Consider the following 17721-nt stretch of genomic DNA (forward strand, 5'->3'; position numbering starts at 1 on the left):
CTCTGTTAAAAGCACTCCCAGGACTCTTCACAGACGCCGGTGATAGCTTCCTGTTTGCCTGATTCTGCTGCAGAGAGAGTTCCCAGTCCCGGTCTGTTCGTTTGTTCCTGTTCTCAGTGATCCTGTACTCGGAAGTTACCATCTGTTCCTGGAGTCTGATCGAGCACCTTTAACATCTGGTGGCGTTCGTGAGTCGCGGCGCAGCCGTGTGTTGCGGCTTGTCCGCTACTATTTATTATTGTGTTTATTTTGAGTTCTGGAGCTTTGCGGAGGATTCCGCTTCCACAAGATCCACTCTGGTGTCCAGCGGTGCCGGATAGGAGTGTCGGATCCGTGGATCTTTGGTTGTCCTTTTCCCTGGCGGCTAGTCCGCACATACCTTTTGATTTAGTTTAGTTAGCTTGTAACCCCTGGCTTGGTTGCTTAGTCAGAGGGCCCCTTGTTATCACCCTGTCTCGGACTTCCCCTTGTCTCCCATTAAGACCTGCGGGGGCATCGGGGTTGGGCAGACATAATCCGCCCTTCGAACGCGGCTGCCATGGGCTCAAGCAACCATAGTCTCGCAGGGGATTTCTGATAACACGGGCGAGACAACGGAGTTAGGGCGCCAGGGGTTACTAGGCTCTCCAGCTCCCACAACCTGTATTTCATTCCTGTACTCAGATCTCTGCCATAAGATCTTCTCCAGTCTGGAGTACAGGAATCGTAACACGGATAAAGAGACCACCTTTACCCACTCTACTACAGGGGACATCAGGCAGACCAGATCACTGACTACTATGCCCTGTGGTTGGGACTACGCCACTCCTGTAACACCATTGTGACTCTCTTTTTCTTATAACCAGCCTGGACTCTGCTTTTTTCTCTCCTGTTTCTTATCTACACATTTCTCTTTCCTCCTGTCTCCCTCCTTCTCTTATCTCTGACTTTCCTCTCCCGATTGTCTACCGGAGATGCTGTAGCCGGCACCATTATTTTACCTTGCCTCACAGTGATCAGATCTGTGTTACAGTAGAAAATTGAGATTTAGCAAGGTTCAATTCTCTGCTAGGATATAGTAACATTTAGGGATTATCTACTAATAGAACGCTCAGGAATATTCTGTTACTTTCCTTCTCGCACTGATACAATTGTTTGTATTGTGCAATTGATGTTTATTTTCACAGGAATATATCTTGGCCTCTGCTGCCACCTGATGCCTGCTCACAGTGGTACAGTATAACTCTACTGGTGTAATCCCTCTGCTGTAGAATACACGATGCAGAGCTCCTTACCCTGATTAACCTCTGTTATTGCTACCGTAGTCATTGTCGCTAATAATTGTACCATAAGATTTAGCGCAGAGGCCTGAAAATCATTACTACTTTAGCACATTGTGGACTTCTGCTGTGCCTTAGTTTGTTTAGTATGTAAATTGATGTGTTAATTATTATTATTTTTTTCGCTGAGTAGCTCTGACATATCTTCCAACTTGAGCTCTTACGTGAGGTGTTTTATTATCATATACCGTTGTGTGTTCACACCAAGGCCTGATAACCTTTCTGTTTAACGGTCTGACGACCGGGTGATGGACAAATTTGTCCATAAAACTCCAGCGGTTAGATCTTCGCAATCCTCAGTGAATACAAGAATGAGTAAAAATAAAAACAATACAGGGAAAATTAACCCCCCCTCTCCCCCGGGTGTGGGCAATCCCCAGGCACGGCCTCAAGAAACAGAGGCTCTGCCTGACCAGCCCTCTCTACTTCATATGGCACAGGAGATCTCGCGACTTCTCATGCCTCAAATTGACAAGAAACTTGAAAATATACCGTTAATTGACAAAAGATTGGAGCAGATACAGACACTACTAGATTCCACACTTACAAAGATTGATCAGAACACCTCACTGATAAACTCCTTAGAGCAAAGGGTTAGTGACGGGGAGGATCAGATGCATACACTCCAACGATCCACTGCCACCCAAGATTCATCTATTGCTGCTCTGCAGGCAAAAATAGATGATCTTGAGAACAGAGATAGGAGATCGAAATTGCGCTTCTGTCAGGAATCGGCGCTCTGCTACGTCTCACCTACCAGCGCGCTGGTGTGCAGGCCTCCGGAGGTCATGGCCCCAGTTACGGCTGCAGGTGTGTATGGACCGCAAGCGTCATCTTCCGCATTGCTGAGTACCCCTGAGTCCGGTCCTGTGTGCATTCTGCTGCGTGCCGGCGTCCTGCCTGTGAGGTTGTTGCCATGACTCCTGCACTCAGCTGATCCAGGTGTGCAATCCAGCACTGTGTCTCCACCCAGAGTTCAGTGACCAATCACTGCAGAGCCATGGGTATAACTCCCAGTCCGTGGCTCACTCACATTGCCTCAGACAACGAGTCACATACGGTGTGCCTTGTTCTCCGGACTCCTGCGTTCCTGTTCCCAGCGATTCCCCGTGGTTACCTCCTGTCGTCTCATCTCACTTCAGCTCTCCTGTTTTCTTCAGACTTCATCCACAGCCAGTTACCAGCTCATCAAGCAGTAAGAGACTCTCCTCAGGTGTTTCATTCATTACTACCTGTGCACTGCTAATTGCATACCATCTGTGTTTCTCTGCAAGTATATCATCTCATTGCATAGAGACTGTCTCCTGCTTGGGCCTAGTGAGGCCATAAGGACTTTGTTATACAGAGACTGTGTGTTTTTCAAGTCTTACCGGAGTTCTGTTTATTTCATTCACATTCAGCATCAAGTCACTATATATTTCTGTTGCAAGAGACTTTTCCGGTGTTTTGGATTCAATTACCAATCACTGTTACTTTATTGCCTGGTTTCAGTTTGTCATTCACTGCTATACCATCTACTCTGTGATACCTGTGTAATAAACATCTGCGCTTATGCGCCGGACTTTCATATTGCCTCCCCGCTTTATACATCGCACCAACACTGACCCACTAGCGCCCCCGTCGGGGACAGACAAACCCAGAGACCTGACAGTTTGTCTGAGGCCAATGGACCCGGACGGTGGTCAGAGTGTGGGGTCAGGGACACTCCAAGGCTTAGTGTCACGACTAGATGGTCAAGAGGCTGCGCAGCAGCAGATTATACAATTTCTGCAAGAAATGTCTTCTCGTTTAGATACTCTGCAACAGACATTTCCAACTTCAGTTTCTTCAGTGTCCTCATCAGTTTCTGCTCCTGTTCCTAGTTCCACAGTTTCTAGTTCTCCAGTTGCTCCTGTTCCAATGTCTCGCATCCATCTACCTACTCCAAGTAAATTTGATGGTAATGCTAAGATGTGTCGTGGATTTTTGAATCAATGCGAGGTTCATTTTGAATTGCAACCACAGAACTTTCCAACACCTAGAACAAAGGTTGCTTATATTGTTTCTCTTTTAGCCGGCTCTGCCCTGAACTGGGTCTCTCTGCTGTGGGAGCGAGCAGATGCTTTATTGAACAACTATACAGAGTTTGTTGCCACATTCCGACGCATCTTTGACGAACCTGGGCGTACGACCTCTGCCTCTTCAGACCTCCTTCAGATCCGCCAGGGAACACGTACTGTGGGTCAGTACGTTATCCAGTTCCAGACATTGGCATCAGAGGTAAAGTGGAACAACCAGGCATTGGTTGCCGCGTTCTGGCATGGTCTCTTTGACCGCATAAAGGATGAGTTGACTACCCGAGACTTACCAGAGCAACTGGAAGCTCTAATTTCCCTATGCGTCAAGTTGGATCTACGTTTACGCGAGCGAGCCTGTGAACGCTCTCGAGGTGATCTTCGCAAGCACCGAGCTATGCCTCCTGTACAGTCTCTACCTATTATTGCTGATGAACCCATGCAGGTAAACAAGTTTCGTTTAACACCTGAGGAGCGGTCCAGAAGATTAAAGGAAAGACTGTGTCTCTATTGTGCTGCTGCTGGTCATCTGATTGGTTCCTGTCCTGCTCGGTCGGGAAACGCCAGGTCCTAACTTGTAGTGGAGGAGTCAAGTTAGGGACCTTGAATAAAGCTCCTTCTTTTCAAGACCTTACATTACCTGTCACTTTGGAAATACCAGATGGACTCCAGTCTCTGTCCGCCTTAGTGGATTGTGGTGCTGCTGGGAATTTTATCACACAAGCTGCAGTGGATAGACTTCATCTCCCAGTGTCTAAACTGTGTCGTCCAGTATATCTCACTGCCGTGGACGGAAGCCGTATTCCTGAAGGTTCCATCATTCAGCAAACCAAGCCAGTGGTGCTGGGGGTAGGCTTCCTGCATTCCGAGCTTATTGAGTTCCTGGTTATACCTAAAGCTGGCTATGAGATTGTACTGGGTATGCCTTGGCTTCAATTACACAATCCGCAATTTGACTGGTCTACATTACAGTTAACAGCATGGAGTTCCTCTTGTCATCAGTCATGTCTGGCTCAAGTACTTCCAATCAAGTCTTCAAGTGTAAAGTCTCAGTCTGGCCTTCCGGAGGCCTATCAGGAATTCACTGACGTCTTCAGTGAGAAAGCAGCGGATGTCTTGCCTCCCCATCGAGAGTGGGATTGTCCCATTGATTTGGTTCCAGGAAGCAAGCCGCCTAGAGGGCGTACATACCCTCTTTCAGTTCCAGAGACCCAAGCAATTAGTGTATACATTAAAGAAAATTTACAGAAAGGGTTCATCCGTCCATCCTCTTCTCCAGCTGGTGCTGGATTCTTCTTCGTCAAGAAGAAAGATGGAGGACTTCGTCCCTGTATCGATTATCGGGGTTTAAATGACATCACGATTAAAAATAGCTACCCGTTACCTCTCATCACAGAGTTGTTCGACAGAGTTAGAGGTGCGTCCATCTTCACGAAACTGGATCTTCGCGGGGCTTATAATCTTATCAGGATTCGAAGTGGTGATGAGTGGAAAACCGCCTTCAATACTCGTGACGGCCACTATGAATATCTAGTGATGCCCTTCGGCTTGAGTAACGCCCCGGCCGTGTTTCAGAACTTTGTCAACGAAGTATTCAGAGATCTTCTGTATAAATGTGTGGTAGTATACCTCGATGACATCTTGATATTCTCTCGTGATTTGGTCTCTCATCGCCAACAAGTAAAAGAGGTTCTTCGACGTCTTCGACAGAATCATCTGTATGGCAAGCTGTCCAAATGCACATTTGAAGCTTCTTCAATATCTTTCTTGGGATACATTATTTCCGGAACAGATCTTCAAATGGACCCAGCTAAACTGGAAGCTATAGAGAGCTGGGCTCTTCCAACAACACTCAAGTCAGTTCAACGTTTCATAGGCTTTGCTAATTACTACAGAAAGTTTATTAAAGGCTTCTCTACGTTAATTGCTCCAATCACCTGCCTTACCCGGAAAGGGGGGAATCCTTCCCAATGGTCTGACGCTGCACTGTCTGCTTTTCATAAAATAAAACAAGCTTTTATTTCAGCTCCTGTGTTACAACAGCCGGATGTTAATAAGGCCTTCATCCTGGAAGTAGATGCCTCAACGGTTGGCATGGGCGCAGTCCTGTCCCAGGTGGGCGTTGATGGTAAGACTCACCCTTGTGGGGTTTTCTCCCGTAGGTTCTCACCCGCTGAAATTAACTATACCATCGGTGACCAGGAGCTGTTGGCAATCAAATTGGCCCTTGAAGAATGGAGGTATCTGCTGGAGGGTACGAGATTCCCTATTACCATCTACACGGATCACAAGAACCTTCTTTACCTGAAAGCTGCGCAGTGCCTGAATCCTCGGCAAGCAAGGTGGGCCCTATTCTTTTCCCGTTTTGACTTTAAGTTAATGTTTAGGCCTGGCTCACAAAACGTTAAAGCAGATGCTTTGTCTCGCTCTATGAACTCAAATGAGGAATCTTCAGAACAGGCTGCTCGACCAGTATTAAATCCTGTGGTTTTCGCAGCTACAGGGGTGTCGCAAGTTCCACCTCCAGGCAAGATGTTTGTCTCTCCAGAGCTTCATTCAAATCTCCTGTCCTGGGCTCATACGTCCAAATTTAATGATCACCCTGGGGTTCTCAAGACTTTCAAGTTCCTGTCCCAAAGGTATTGGTGGCCACGAATGAAAATAGATATTCAAGAATTTATAGCTTCATGTCCCAAATGTGCTCAGCATAAAGTTTCTCGTCAGGCTCCCGCAGGCCAATTGGTACCCAATTCCATACCCAGGCGCCCTTGGTCTCACTTATCGATGGATTTTATTTCAGATCTCCCTCCATCCAAAGGGTATGACACTATCTGGGTAGTAGTCGATAGGTTTTCAAAAATGGCGCACTTCATTCCACTCATGGGGTTACCCTCTGCTCCAAAATTGGCACAGTTGTTTTGTCACGAAATATTTAGGTTACATGGACTTCCAACAGAAATTATATCTGACCGAGGTGTACAGTTTGTGGCCAAGTTCTGGAGGGCTCTGTGTTCTGCGCTACAAGTAAAACTGAAATTCTCTACAGCCTATCACCCTCAAACAAATGGGCAGACAGAGAGGGTAAATCAAGAGCTTGAGACCTATTTGAGACTGTATATCTCTTCTTCACAGGATGACTGGGTAGAATTATTGCCCTGGGCAGAGTTTGCTCATAATTTTCGTTATCATACTTCTACAGATACAACTCCTTTTTTCGTAGTTTATGGACAGCATCCTAGAGTACCTGATTTCCAAGAGTTACCCGTCGTAGATGTGCCTGCGGCTGCTTCTGCTCTTCAGCGGTTCGCTCAAATTTGGAAGAAGATTCATTTATCTCTTAAAAAAGTTTCTCAACGGTATAAAATGTTTGCTGATAGAAAGAGACGAGCAGTTCCTAGTTTAAAACCGGGCGACAAAGTCTGGTTATCTGCCCGAAATCTCCGTCTCAGAGTTCCATCAATGAAATTTGCTCCACGGTTTATTGGGCCATTCCCGGTGGAAAGTGTTATTAATCCAGTGGCTTATAAATTAAAACTGCCTGCTTTTTTGAAAGTTCCCAACTCATTCCATATTTCTCTCCTCAGACCACTAATTCTCAATCGTTTCCAGAGAACGCTTCCAGCAGCTCCAAAGGTACAAACTCATCGGGGCGTGGAATACGAGGTGGAAAAGATCTTAGACTCCCGACATCGTTATGGTCATTTACAATACCTGATTGACTGGTCTGGATATGGTCCTGAAGAGAGGAGTTGGGTAAACGCCACGGATGTCCATGCTCCACGGTTGGTTCAAGCCTTCCACAGACTCTTCCCTGCCAAGCCTCGTGGGTGTTCGGTGCCCACCCATAAAGGAGGGGGTACTGTCAGGAATCGGCGCTCTGCTACGTCTCACCTACCAGCGCGCTGGTGTGCAGGCCTCCGGAGGTCATGGCCCCAGTTACGGCTGCAGGTGTGTATGGACCGCAAGCGTCATCTTCCGCATTGCTGAGTACCCCTGAGTCCGGTCCTGTGTGCATTCTGCTGCGTGCCGGCGTCCTGCCTGTGAGGTTGTTGCCATGACTCCTGCACTCAGCTGATCCAGGTGTGCAATCCAGCACTGTGTCTCCACCCAGAGTTCAGTGACCAATCACTGCAGAGCCATGGGTATAACTCCCAGTCCGTGGCTCACTCACATTGCCTCAGACAACGAGTCACATACGGTGTGCCTTGTTCTCCGGACTCCTGCGTTCCTGTTCCCAGCGATTCCCCGTGGTTACCTCCTGTCGTCTCATCTCACTTCAGCTCTCCTGTTTTCTTCAGACTTCATCCACAGCCAGTTACCAGCTCATCAAGCAGTAAGAGACTCTCCTCAAGTGTTTCATTCATTACTACCTGTGCACTGCTAATTGCATACCATCTGTGTTTCTCTGCAAGTATATCATCTCATTGCATAGAGACTGTCTCCTGCTTGGGCCTAGTGAGGCCATAAGGACTTTGTTATACAGAGACTGTGTGTTTTTCAAGTCTTACCGGAGTTCTGTTTATTTCATTCACATTCAGCATCAAGTCACTATATATTTCTGTTGCAAGAGACTTTTCCGGTGTTTTGGATTCAATTACCAATCACTGTTACTTTATTGCCTGGTTTCAGTTTGTCATTCACTGCTATACCATCTACTCTGTGATACCTGTGTAATAAACATCTGCGCTTATGTGCCGGACTTTCATATTGCCTCCCCGCTTTATACATCGCACCAACACTGACCCACTAGCGCCCCCGCCGGGGACAGACAAACCCAGAGACCTGACAGCTTCGTGGGCATCCCCGAATCAATCAGGGATGGGCAGTTAGCTGATTTTATACTGCATGACATGTTTTCAGCTCTAGATATCTCAGACCCCCCATTTCTAAAGCACATTGAAAGAGTGCATAGAATTGATCCCATTCGCCCAGATGTTGAGGTGAGGCCACGGCCTGTCATTGTAAGATTTCTAGATTTCCGCATGAAGGAACACGTTTTGCGCTCTTACCGGAAAATCCCGCAAACTGCTAGTGAATGGTAAACGTATTTTACTCTTTCAGGACTTCTCTGCCTCTGTGGCGCAAAAGAGGAGAGAGTTTTCTGATGTTTGCAGGATGCTTCACGAGAGCAATACTAAATTTGCGTTGATGTATCCAGCTAAGTTGAGGATACATGACAATGGCCGCACGCTACTATTTGCTGATCCTGCTACCGCCAAATCCCATGTCAAAAATATGTTAAATCCTGAGAACCCGTAACATAAATATTATTTACCACTCCACAGCATGTTTACTGCCTTGGGTGGGCTTATCCTTGACAGCCGGTAGACCGTGAGTCCCGTACCACACCATTCAGCTTGCCCTTCAATGCAGTATCTATTATTGTTGTGGTCCTCGACTGCGCGGTGGAATTCTAGTTGTTTTGGTATTCCGTGCCCTATATATTGAGTTGGTTTAATATACACAAGAATGAGGCCTTAGGTCTCATTATTTGCTGCTCAGCTTAATGTAATTTTACTTTACGTCAATTAATACAGTTATTACTGATGTGTTCCTCGCCAGTGCTACCGGAAGGTTTAGCACTTGCGCTGTTACTAGTTTGGTTTGGAAAATGTGAAAATTGTTGTGTGAAGCAATGTGTGTGTTTTTTGTTTTTCTTTTTGTTTTACCCGTGCTGTGCCTCCCTCACCAGATCCGTTAATGAGCTCTATGGTTCACTGTGGTTCAGATTGTCCCTCTCCGCTCGCTGGGACGGGGGAGGGCAACTGTGTGATGTAGTGTTTCTTCGGGATTGCCACCCTCGGGTGGGTGTAGGTTAACAGACTCATGACTGCCTTAGATACAAGAGCTTCCTCCTCAGATGATTTTTTTAAGATTCTGTCCTGGAACGTGGGCGGCCTCAACTCCCCGATTAAACGTAAACGGGTCCTTACGCATTTAAAACGGTTTAAACCACAAATTATATTTCTCCAAGAGACCCACTGGATGTCGGGCGCCTCCTCTGCTCTTCGGGCACCTTGGTTAGATGACTGTATTTCCGCTGATAATACACGGAAGACCAGGGGGGTTGCGATCCTATTTAGTAAGACGTTACAATACACTATTTTGGACTCTATTATTGACCCACAGGGGCGCTATTTAATTTTGGACGTGGAAATTTGGGGCACTAAATATACATTAGTGAATGTCTACGCACCCAATGTCGACACGGCTGCCTTCCTCCAGGAATTGAGCGCAACAATTTTCAGCCTGTCCTGGGGGGTGACTGGAACACTGTAGATGATCCTACTGTTGATAAATCTCCTGTCCTGCGCACTTCTCAATCTTTTTTTTGGTCACACCTTCAGACTTTAATGGTCTCCCTTCAGCTTACTGGCGTTTGGCGTCTCTTAAACCCCTCGGACAAATCGTTCACTTTTTTCTCTGGGGTTCATCGATCCTGGTCCAGGATTGACTCGATTTTAGTTGCGGATTCTCTTGTCACGCGAGTCACGCGTGCTGTTATCCATAACATTTTGATTTCGGATCATGCTCCGGTGACATTGATGCTAAAGAGAACTCTTCAGTCAGGGGGCTCCAGACACTGGAGGTTTCCGAGTTACCTTTATAATTGCGATGACTTTCGGAAGTTCTTGATAACTAATTGGGCCAACTTCTTAGACGATAACCTTGAGCATTGGGATAGCCCGAATATCCTCTGTGGTGCAGCGAAGGCTGTACTTCGGGGCCAGATTATTGAGTATGTCCATAGATTGAAAAAGAAAAATCTGGCGATTTATACTGCACTACATTCAGAGTTAGATGCTGCGCTACAGGATCACCATGCCCTACAAACTGAGGAATCTTTGCGGCTCTATTTCCAGGCAAAAAAACTATTGAATGACCACTTGCTGGTGCAAGCAAAGCGGGACGTGGTGTATTCTTCTCACAAGTATTACCAGTGGGGTAACAAGTCTGGTAGACTTTTGGCTAATATGGCTAGGAAGAAAACTTCTGGAAAATTCATAACTGCTGTTAGACATCGGGATACGGGGCAGCTCCTTACCTCTTCCCCTGCTGTAGTGAAGCATTTTGAATCTTATTTTGCCGACTTATATTCGGATCTCCCTTTTAATGAAGGTGCTCATACCGCACTTGTACCTGAATCAGCTTTGCCTCCTATAACAAGTGCGCAGTCGGATTCTCTGGTGAGTGCGATTACTGAGGAGGAGCTTGCCTCAGCTATGTCAAAACTCCACCTGCACAAATCCCAGAGCCCGGATGGCCTCTCCAATGAATTTTTTAAAATCCTTCAACCTCATATAACTCCGACTCTGCTAGAACTGTTTAACGGCCTGCTGCATCACCGTGCCCCTTTTCATCATTTCACAACAACCCATACCATTATGATCCCCAAGCCTGCTCAGGACCCTCAATTGGTGACTTCATACAGGCCCATTACATTGTTAAATACCGACATAAAATTATTCACCAAGATTTTGGCAGATCGACTGCAGACGATTCTCCCCCATGCTCTAACTACTCATCAACTAGGCTTTGTTCGTAATACACATTCGGTAAAGGGAATTCGGGCTGCTGTTGCTGCAGTCATAGCCTCTGCTCATTCGCCCCAATCCAGGAATATACTCCTCAGCCTGGACACTACCAAGGCCTTCGATACGGTACTTTGGCCCCATCTATTCAGGGTTTTGGAACGTAGACTCTTCCACCAAGACTTTGTTAATATTATTCGCTACTTATATGACTCTCCTTCCACTACCCTCTTAATAAACGGCTATACCAGTGATCCAGTGGTTATGCATCGTGGCACACGACAGGGCTGTGCCTTGTCACCCTTATTGTTCAATCTGGCCATTGATCCCCTCCATCGTTTGCTATTAACTGACTCTCAGTTTCATGGCATACAGATAGGTCGCAGGGAACTAAAGCTTACAGCATTCGCTGATGATCTACTGCTGTATGTTTCGGATCCGGAAACTTCCTTGACCCATATATTCAATCTACTGCAGGCATATGGTCATATTTCTGGCTTCAATGTAAACTGGTCGAAGTCAGTGGCACTGCGATTGGGGAGTGGTGCGTTTTTGAGAAACGGGGTGGGGGGTTTACCACTGACATGGAGCTCGGATCAACTCACCTATCTGGGGATTCAAATTTTGAGACAACCAGAGCGACTTTACACCCTAAATTTTACCTCGGCCATCAGAAAAATTGAGGCAGAACTTGATTCCTGGAAATCTCTGCCTTTATCGTACATGGGAAGAGCGAATTTAATAAAGATGATATCATTCCCTCGTCTGATGTACTTTATACAGGCCATACCACATGTCCTCCTACCCAAAGATGTTCAACGCATCAATTTTCTTTTTAGACGCTTTATTTGGCAGGGAAGAAAACCACGTATAGCATTGATTAAATTACAGCAAATCACGGAGAATGGGGGAATTAATTTTCCTAATGTTCTTTGGTATTCCCATGCCGCTCAACTTATTGTATTTGCATGACTGGGTGCACAATGACAACAACTACACGAACACTGACTTAGATAGAGAGTTTTTACAGGGGGGGGACCTGGTCGCATTCTTACATTTACATGCTCGAGAGGTGTCTGGGGAGTGGAGGAGGAATCCACTATTGTGGTCCATTAAAAAACTATGGACTGATACGTGTAATAAACTAGATCTGAACCCTCACAAATCACTATACCTTCCGTTCATGGCGAATCCGGACTTCCAGGAGGGTAGGGCGCATTATCCATATAACATCTGGCGGATGGGGGGTGTTTCCAAGGTAGCTCACTTGGTGGATTCGCAGGGCTTGAGGCCGCTCACGTTCCAGGAGGCCACTGCTAGACATCCAGTTATACTGGCCTATCCTGTGGCCTTTCTGCTAGCCCAACATTATGTTTCTACTGTTATTGGCTGTTTATCTCCTATGGATTGGCATAATCCGATAGATAAACTACTGCAACAAGCCCCTAGAGTTAGGAAAGCAATATCAATGGCATATGGGTACTTTCGGATTGTTCTAGACTACTCTACGGGACAGGGGGGTATCCGGTCCTGGACGGAATGTCTCCCGGGCATCGAGACGACTGACCTTACGGCCCATGTAAAAGCTTGTAAACTGTTTCCCTCTTCTAGGTATAAAGAAATGTCCCTCAATATTTTGCACAGGACTTATTTATCACCTCATAGACGATGTCTCATAGGGCTAGCTGACGCACATGCTTGTTGGAAGTGTGGTTCTCCCCAAGCAGACCTTTATTACTGCTTGTGGACATGCCCTCTGATTAGACAGTTCTGGATAAGGAATTACTTAACGACTAACCTAGTGAATTATTGGAGTTTATGCCCACAATGGGCGTTATTCGGTATATTCTCCCCAGACCTACGTCTCTCCCAGGGAAGTAGAAAGCTACTGCTAGCAGTTAGTATAGCAGCCAGGAAGGCTATTCTGCAAGTATGGATTGCTAAGGATCCACCTACACTTTCGTTGTTTAAAGCTAAATTATTTTATCTCTTTCGGATGGAATGGATAGGATGTTTGCTAGACAAAGATACTAAAATACAGAAATTCTTTGAAGTGTGGGAAAGTTATATAATGACCTTGTCGATAGCAGTCAGGACACAGCTCCATAACTCTTTCTCTAATACAGAATGGTTTTTGACTAGAACGTTTGCGGGGGATCCGCCGATTGTGCTATAGGACTGACTGCCATTCTCAGCTCGATAGACGACTTGGAGGAAGTGGGCACATGGGTACGGTATTTTTTCTTAAATATTTATAATTATTTTTTATTTATTTTTTTATTTATTTTTTATTTTCCTCACCTGCACACGTCTGGGTCAGCTGACTAGACCAGCTTTTAATCTGATGGTTACTGAAGCCCCGAGAGGCATGTTCTATATAAGTGTAATATTGTTGTTTGTACTGTGTTTAAAATGTCTCTGGACTGGGGACTAGGTTGTAATATTATTTACTACCCTTCCGTTTTTCCCTATCTGAGATAGGTTTGACCTACTGTGAAATTTCATGTATGTATTACATATATTGCTTCAATAAAAATATGTTTAAAAAAATGTCTAAGTTTCTAAATAGCGGGAAAATTGTGCAGAATGGCAAATACATATTGTGAGTCAGTATAAATGTTAACAATTCTGTTTTGCGCCAAGTAACATGCTCTCCCCAACGCTATGAGTTCTGCTTTATGGGCTGAGTGAGGTGGGTGAAGTGGGAGTGCTTCAATGTCATGTGTATCATCCACTATGGCGTATCCAGATGTCAGAATGCCCATGTCATTTTGGCGGTGGCAGCTACCATCAACATACAGACTCAAGTCTGCATTCTGTATCTCAGTGTCTCTTATATCTAGTCTTGGAGTGCATATAGTCTAAGTAAGCTTTTTGCAATCATGATCATCTATCTTCTCCCTATTTTGTGACTGTCCAGTCACACCTGGGAGGAAATTTGCTGGATTCAAAGTTGTGCAGCGCTGCAATTTTATGTTAGGGGGCATAGGAAGCGCAAGTTCCCATTTGGTTAACCTGGATGCTGTGATGTGCTTTGTGGCTGAGCCATTTAATAAAGCAGCAACTGTGTGCGGGACATTCAAGTAGAGTGTGTGCTAGAACAATGTCTGCTGTTTTGTCAACAAGTGTAGCTGCTGTAGCCACCGCACAAGCATTGTGGCAGGCCCCTAGCTACTGTATCCAGTTGTGTGCTATAATATCCCACTGGGCGGTGCCAGTCCCCATTTTTCTGAGTTAGTACTCCAGCAGCACATCCGTCGAGCTCTGTACAAAAGAGAAAAAATGGTTTAGTGTAACATGGGAAGCACAGAGCTGGGGTGGCAGTGAGGGTTTCCTTCAACTGATGAAATGCTAGTAGTGTGGTGTCAGTAGATAAAGACCACCTTTCTGTCAAAGTGATAGGTGACACACCCCCTTTCCCCTAGGCATGCCTCCTTTAATATTAAATGATAGTGTTTGATATCGCTTTTATATAAAATTTTATATAAAATTTATAGAGTTCGATATTAAACTGTATTAAAAGATAATGACTTTGAAAAGAGTGTCACGTAACACCAGTCGCAGAATGTCACGCAACGCAGCGCATCAAATCAAGCGGATGAAAGATGCATATTACACAGTGTTAAAACCAGGTAGTTTTAGCGGCATTGATAAATATTATGGGTCGGTTAAAAATAAATTTAAAAGATCTGACATAAGAATGTGGTTACAAGAACAAGACGCATACACGTTGCACAAGCCAGCAAGAAAAAACTATAAAAGGAACATGATTTGTGTATCGAGTATAAACCAACAGTGGCAATGCGATTTGGTTTCGCTGATAGATCTGTCAAAATACAACAATGGTGTTAAATACATATTAACAATCATCGATATATTCAGTAAGAGGGTGTGGGGTGAAAGTCTGACCGCTAAGAACGCTGCAACAGTCGCTAATGCTTTTGAAAAAATATTCCAGCGGGGTGCTGTGCCGATGAAGCTACAAACCGATAACGGTAAAGAGTTTCTAAACAGAAGCCTAAAAAAGGTGTTGGAAAAATACGGTATAAATCATTTCAGGACCAATAACGATGTGAAAGCGGCCTTTATAGAGCACTTTAATAGGACTTTAAAAACACGCATGTGGCGCTATTTCACGGCAAAGAATACCTACAGATATATAGATGTTTTACAAGACATCAATGTCATTTTGAGTCAACACATAGTCCTGTAGGTGGTGCTAATGTTCTTCTACAGAGATTAACACGTTGATTTAATAACCAGATGTTTTTGTTACAAGCATGGTATTCTGTAGTTCTAAGACTTTTGAATTTTTGTTGTTACGGTAGTCCGTAGATCTGTGGATTTTGAAATTGTGCTGTCATCATTAATCATGTGTGGTCATTAAAATCAATGTTTCTTAAATCAGTGCCATGTGTGATGCTTCCGTGCATCTAAGAAAATGGACACGGTCATTAGTCATTGTGCTTTTTAAAGCTGTACCATGTGTACCAAGCGTGACGTTTAAATTGTTGGAATGTGTGAACTATAACGTGCACTATAACACCGTAATGTTTTGAAAGTGTACAGCCTGGTACAGTCAATGTTTTCATCACAACCTGGTTTGTGATACAGCTTTATTGCGTATTCTGCGACTGGTGTTACGTGACACTCTTTTCAAAGCCATTATCTTTTAATACGGTTTAATATCAAACTCTATAAATTTTATATAAAATTTTATATAAAGCGATATCAAACACTATCATTTAATATTAAAGAGGGCTGTACCCAGTAGAAAGGGGGGGGGGGGGTGTCAACTGTCACTTTGACAGAAAGGTGGTCTTTCTCTACTCCTGTCCATAGTCCCTCAGACTTAACGTCTTCCTGGAAATACTTGTGGATGGAGCCCTTCATTCGCTTTGCCAGGATTCAAGGGTGGTCATTCTGTTGAAATCAGAGCACTACATTTTGGCCACCGTGCTCAATCCTAGGTTTAAAGCCTATGTTGTATCTCTCTTTTCGGACACAAGTCTGCAGAGGAGGAAAGACCTACTGGTGAGAAAATTGTCAGCTCAAGCGGAACGTGACCCATCAACAGCTCCTCCTTCATTTTCTCCAGCAACTGGGGCTGCGAGGAAAAGTATAATATTTCCGAGCCCACCTACTGGACACAAAAGCAACAATACAAGTAACACATTAACAGGAAATTGTTTCTGTCACCATAGCGACATTATCTGGAAATAAGATAATACACAGACATATAAAAAAACTAAACGGAAATCTTTTGTTTTAAACAACTTTATTTCATGTCTTTAATACACAGATTTTTCTCTATATTTTAAAGTTAAAAAATACTTTACTCGGCACAACATGGATAAAATATCCTTAAAGCACAGAAACAATTCAAGAAACATTATAGTATTGCAGGTAAGTGAAACAGATACATATCAGAAGAGCCAAAACCCTATGAGGGTCATTCAGGCCCAACTGCAGTAGTGGCCCGCAGCAGTTTACTGGTGGTGACAAAATGCACGTGCGCACCGGCCACGCAGACACACACATTGCGGTCGCATCCCTGAGGGGTGAACGCGGGCGGGCCAGGACCATTTTCCGGGGGGCTGCATGATGTCACATCTGCGTTCATCTCTGATTACCCCCTATAAGCTTCCAGAGTGCACCTCATATCATTTTTTCCAAGTTACTACAAATGATATGAGATTGGTAGCAGCACTACTTTCAGGATTATTACACAGAACACACATAAAGGCTGACACAGCAAATAACAGTAATACATACAAGGGATGAATTAGAAAAAAGGAAGAATAATCATTAAGTCTAATTATCAACTGGTTCTGTGCGGAACCCATACACCTCTTTACTGCCTCCAGCAGCCCCTGGTACTGTACTGTGACATCCGCCCTGTCTCATCCCAGTACTGACGCCACCTTGTCTCCCCCACTACTGCCACCCACCCTGTCTCCCCCTACTACTGCCACTGCCCCATCTCCCTCCACAAATGCCATCCACCTGGTCTCCCCCCACTACTGCCACCCACCCTGTCCTCCACCACTACTGCCACAGAACTGTTTCCCCCCACTACTGCCACCCTCCCTGTCTCCCCCCACAACTGCCACCCACCATCTCCCCCCACTACTGCCACCCGCCCTGTACTCCCCCACTACTGCCACTGCCCCGTTTCCCCTCTGACACCTTAGTGCTGCTTGGGGACAATATTACCCACAGACAGTGCCTCAGGCAGCCCCCGCTACAGAACTAGTTCCACCACCCTGTCTCACCTCTGACATCTCAGAACTTCTTGGTGATTCTTGGTACTGCTGGTAATAGTTCTTTATCTGCAGGTAGAAGTAAGCAAGCTGGGCAGTAATGAGGCAGAAGCTGCTTCTGGTACCACGGACCCTGGTCATGTAGGCCTGGGAGAGTCAGTAAGATTATGTAATAGTCACCATCTTACAGGCAGCCGGTGAAGGGAGCAGAGAATGGGTGTTATGTGGCAGGAACGGGCTGGTTAGGTAACAGCCTGGCTGCTGCATTCTGTACAAGCTACAAGCGGTGCAAGTCTTTTGCTGGGAGACCCAGGTAGAGGACATTGCAGTAGTCTATGTGTGATGATACAAGTGCATGTATGACTGTAGGTAGATCTTTTGAGGGAATTACGTGCTGGAGTCTGGATGTTTCTCAGATGAGGATCTGATTGTGGCAGATACCGATGTCTAAGTGTCACTCCACAATCCAGGACACCAAGATTCCGCACATGATCAGCATTTTGTAGCTCTGAATACCCAAGCATATGTCTCGTTGGTTTGCAAAGCTGAGCTG

Source organism: Pseudophryne corroboree, unplaced genomic scaffold (assembly GCF_028390025.1).
Source record: "Pseudophryne corroboree isolate aPseCor3 unplaced genomic scaffold, aPseCor3.hap2 scaffold_965, whole genome shotgun sequence".
Classification (NCBI taxonomy): domain Eukaryota; kingdom Metazoa; phylum Chordata; class Amphibia; order Anura; family Myobatrachidae; genus Pseudophryne; species Pseudophryne corroboree.